The sequence below is a fragment of the Musca domestica genome, unplaced genomic scaffold, assembly GCF_030504385.1.
Source record: "Musca domestica strain aabys unplaced genomic scaffold, Musca_domestica.polishedcontigs.V.1.1 13, whole genome shotgun sequence".
In the NCBI taxonomy this organism is placed as follows: Eukaryota; Metazoa; Arthropoda; class Insecta; order Diptera; family Muscidae; genus Musca; species Musca domestica.
This window is the reverse complement of record NW_026712172.1, coordinates 2243676-2248923: the sequence shown is the minus strand read 5'-3', so window position 1 is coordinate 2248923 and position 5248 is coordinate 2243676. Positions and strand designations below refer to the sequence as shown.

Below are 5248 nucleotides of genomic sequence, written 5' to 3'. Positions count from 1 at the left end.
TTTATTTGGCATCTTTGTTTCGAAGTGTGTAGAGAACTTCTTCGCATTAAATTTGAAATTTTCACAGTAGGGCCCATATTGGTCTTAACCACATTCATCAATTGATTTGGCTAAAAAATTTGTATTTATGCTACCCTGGGTTAGGGAACCACATAGGAATTTATTTAAGTAAAGTCCCTATGTTTCAATGGGGAAATGTTTCAAATTTGGTATAACGGTACCTCCCAAACTTCAGTATTTTGATCATACTTATGTTCCTAAATAAAATCTGGTACGGTGTCTAAATAATATTTGAATTAACTGAATGATCAATTGCTGTAATACAGAACTACAATATGTAAGTACAAAGAAAAATGAAAGAGAATGTATAAGAAATTATGGAGAAAACAATTCGCCAATGAATGAATTTAATATTAGACACACAGTCGTCGACTTGCATTCGTCGCGTACAGTCATTCGATCGCTTCATCTGTGTTCAAATTTTTTTCATTAGAGTTCTCTCAGTGTCACTCAATTTTAACACCTTCTTATTAGTATCTTTTTTCTTACATTTACTGTTGAGCCATTAATAAAAAATATAAGTTTGCGTTTTTATTAAGGTGCATTATGCCCCCCGGGCCCCCCAATTTAGGGGACAATCAATTTGATATTTTAGCAGAGAGTCCCCAAAAAAAAGAAAAAAAACATGAAAGAGGAATCCCATTAGAATTCCCAATTCTCCCTACCAAATCAGCTCCAAACCCAAGGTATGTTGTAGTGTCTGCTTTAGATCAAACAAAACAGTTGACAGAGTACTCATGTTTTGCTATCCAAAAAGCATTTGACATAATAACAAAAGAAATTATTTCTATTTCACTCCTGAGAGATGGTAGCTTGTTGTTGTTGGTGAAAGATAAAATAATTGCAAACAAAATTGTAAGTACTAAAGAATTGACTGGTGTATGCAAAATAAAATCTGAACTACACCAACAACTCAATGTCACTAGAGGCACCATTTACGCTCCATATCTCAACAATGTCCCTGAAAAAGAGATCATTACTGAACTCTCTGATCAGGGTGTTGTTGACGTTTATAAATATGAGAAATTAGTGGATGGAAAGAGAATTAAAACAGGAGTGATTCATGTCACTTTCGATCTCTATAACATGCCAGTAAAATTACAAATTGCGTATCACTCAGCCTTCGTAAAAGAGCACTACCCGAACCCCATGAGATGTAAACAATGTCAATTGTTAGGGCACACAGGAAAACGATGCAAAAATCCACCATTATGTGCAAATTGCAGTTTGCCCCCTCACTCTCCAAATTATTGCACACGCATTCTCTGTGCCAATTGCAACGAGAACCATCCATCGTCATCAAACAGTTGCAAATTATACAAGCAACAAAAAGAAATTTTAAAACTAAAAACAATAAACAAATGTTCGATGAAAGAAGCATTGCGTTTGTATGAAAACCAACCAACAACAGACATTCTTTCTAACACCTTCTCTAATGTAGTGGCTGGAAATGAAATAAACAAATTATCAACAAATAAAACAACAACAAATACATCGACTACGTCAATTATAGAAACTACTCCAAAAGCACAAATCAATAACTTATTAAAAACTCCAACAACAAACCTACCATCACTGCCTCTCAATCAACAACAACTCCCAACCCAACAAATAATATTTGAAGAACAACAATAACAACAACCACAAATACCATAAGCAAACCTTCGAATCTTACTCGTAATAATTCAAACCCAAAAATAAAAATAAACAAACCTCTGTCAACTACAGCGAGTACCACTAACTGTACTAAAAACGTTTCAATAAGTAACCTCAACACCACAAAATTACAACAAAAACCAAATGCACTTATTAATGAGCCACCGTCAACATCTGGTTTCTCTTTACCGAAACAGAGACAAAATTCAATTTAAAATATCCACAACGCAATAACAGCAATGGACACAAATACCGATCATTCATCTGATGAATAATCTTCATTATAATCTCTTATGGGATTGGAAATTTTGCAGTGGAACATCAGAGGATACTGTAATAACTTACTTTCGGATACTGATGCTGATATTGTTTGTTTGCAAGAAACAAAATGCAAACAAAGTCATACACCATGTACTCCAAAAAAATATATTGGTTACTTCTTCAATAGATACAATTCTTCTAAGGAAGGAGTTGCCATACTTATCAAAAAAAGTATTCCTCACCAAATTATCAATTCCACCTCTCCACTGTGTTGTACCTCTGTTCAAATTAATCTTTCCATTCGTTTTACTATTCTATCTCTCTACCTTCCACCACAGGAAACAATACATCCTTCAATGCTTGACTCTCTTATCACCAACATATTACCCCCTGTTCTTATCCTGGGGGATCTAAATGCCTGGATTAGTCTCCCAGCTAACAATTTTTTCCGAGGGCTCTGATGTCCGATTTTTTGTCGAGATTTTCAGACGTTTCTTCAGAAAAGTTTCCGAGTAATCTGCACATACTCGTTTCTTTTGTTTTGTTTGAACAAAACAAAGCAAAAGAGAAAAAAACATCGTATACAGAGAGTTAACTCTTTTTTGGCGAGAATTTCTAATGTTACTCCAGAAAAGTTTCCGAGTAATCTGCACATACTCGTTTCTTTTGTTTTGAAAAAAAAAACACAAAAATTCTGACATTAGCAGAGAGTTAACTTTTTTCTGTTGAGATTTATTTTACCGTTCCTTTCGAAAAGTTTCCGAGTACTCTGCACATGCTCGGTTGAAATTATTTGAAGAATTTTGTGTATACAACTTTTTTGTTTTTTTTGATTATGATCAGTTTGTCGTCAGAATTTGTACGGAGCACGAGTGCAGTGTGTTGCAGTGAAAAGTTAAAATGAAAATTAAAGGAAGATTTGGACCTTCAGTACCTTATGGTAAGTAAGCACCTTTCTACAATTACTACTTTTATTAATATCTTGAATTGTTTAGCTACGCCGTTTAAAAAATCAACGCCATGACTTTTACATATGAAAATTTTAGACTTATTTTTCAAACTGGCGAGGTCAACGTTTTCGTGGCACGAAATGTACCAAAATACAGCTGTAAAGGACATCTAATTTATTAGGCTCGTTAAAGGTTTGTATCCTTGTGTTTTAAATGCTTTGATAATATAAATAATATTTTTTTCATTTTTATTACTTAGATGCGGCATTGGAACATATTCCGGAAACTATGGGAAGTGCCATATAAACCCATATAAAACATTTCTTCAAATCGGCTAAAGATAGGCTTAACAAACCTTAACCTGGGCCAAAATCGAACTCAGTCAACCTTAAACTCCTTTGTTCATCTGAGAATAAGCCAGCTGATGACTTGAGCCAGCCAAATATGCGCTTCATATATTTTCACCCTTAATTATATTGATTTACATTGAATTGCAACTTTTTATGTTTTTTATATATTAATTTCCGTATTCCTTATATTTTACAAAAAAAAAAAAAACTGAATACAAATGTTCTGTCATTAAATTGAAAAATACAAACATAAACAATTATCTAAAAACTAGATAAAGTTTTATTATTTCTTTATGTTTTTCGATTACAACTATAAAATAAATGTAGATTTTTTTGCGAATTTCGTATCAAACATCCTATTATTTTCCGATTTTCGAATGAATTATTCGAATTTTTCCCGATTTTCGGATAAAACTATAGAATAAATTCAGATTTTTTTCCGAATTTCGAATCAAACATCCGAAAATTTTCAGAATTTCGTATCAAACATCCTATTATTTTCCGATTTTCGAATGAATTATTCGAATTTTTCCCGATTTTCGGATAAAACTATAGAATAAATTCAGATTTTTTTCCGAATTTCGAATCAAACATCCGAAAATTTTCAGAATTTCGTATCAAACATCCTATTATTTTCCGATTTTCGAATGAATTATTCGAATTTTTCCCGATTTTCGGATAAAACTATAGAATAAATTCAGATTTTTTTCCGAATTTCGTATCAAACATGCGAAATTTTTCCGAATTTCGTATCAAACATCCTATATTTCTCCGAATTTTCCTTTTTTCTTTGCCGAATTCTATACGAATTTGCCCCGAAACTCTTACGTTCTTTCAGAATTTTTTCCGCAAAATCTTTCAGAATCTTGGGCAATCTCACACAATTTTTTTCCGATTTCTTTCCGAATTCGACATCAGAGTCGGAAACTTGTGCAGAGTTTTTTTCCGAATTCGGAAGAAAATCGGAAAAAAATGTTTGCTGGGCTCTGGGGCTCTCCCAAATCAAATAATAGGGGTATTACAGTTGAAGCCTTTATTGATAATTCCAATATGACAGTTTTAATTGATGGTTCCCCAACTCACCTTAGCACACATGATACATTTACCCATATAGATGTTGCTATTGTATCCATAACATTATTTCCAAAATGCTCATGACACACAGTAGATGATCTTTACAATAGCGATCATTTTCCTTCAGTGATAACTTTAAATATTAACACCAATTCTTCTGGGGCTTCTAAACCTAAATATATAAAAGATAGAGCTGATTGGATTAAATTTCGGAATAATATATCTTCAGTAGAAGCCAATTTTTCTCAATCTAAACATACAAATAAAGAATCAGCCCAAATTAGGAAAATTATTCGCATTGCAGCAAACAACTGCATCCCCCAAACCAAAAACATTATTAGAAAGAAAAATGTACCACGGTGGTGCAAAGAACTCCAAATTCTTCGAAATGAAAAACAAAATGCGTTAAAAATCTTCCGACGCAATATAAGTAGAGAACATCTTCTAGACTATAAGAGAAAAAATTCCATTTTTAATAGAGCTAAAAGCATAGCAAAGACGAACGCCTTCCAACGTTTCACGTCAACAATCTCCCCAGCAGTTTCATCATCTTTTCTATGGGGTAAAATTCGGTTGCTTACAGGAAACTGGAAGCCAAGCCAAATTAAATCATTAGACACTTATGGTGCAAAAATTACAGACTCAAATACTATAGCTACAACATTTGCACAACATTGGTCCTCAAATTCCAGTGATTCAAACTTTTCCGCAGAATTCTGCAGAAACAAAACAGAATTACTGCAATTAGCACTTTCACCAACTCATTATTCGTCAAAATCAAGATGTTTGGAAGAAGGACTCACTTTTCAAGAACTATTATATAGTCTGAAGACTTCAAAAGGCAAAACACCAGGTTTAGATATAATTTTTTGAGTTTTGCCTTGTTAAGGCGAAGAT

General features: G+C 33.1%; 1 long non-coding RNA gene across 2 annotated transcripts; it reads left to right on the top strand.

Moving 5' to 3' along the window:
• Window positions 1-433: 433 nt before the first annotated feature.
• Window positions 434-4255, top strand: LOC131800746 (uncharacterized). 2 transcript variants are annotated; one of them, XR_009341519.1, is made up of 4 exons: window positions 434-746; window positions 2821-2917; window positions 2973-3119; window positions 3187-4255. It is a non-coding gene; the product is annotated as an uncharacterized LOC131800746 (long non-coding RNA). The 2 variants fall into 2 exon arrangements; XR_009341518.1 differs by lacking the exon at window positions 434-746 and having other exon boundaries at window positions 875-2917.
• Window positions 4256-5248: the final 993 nt, after the last annotated feature.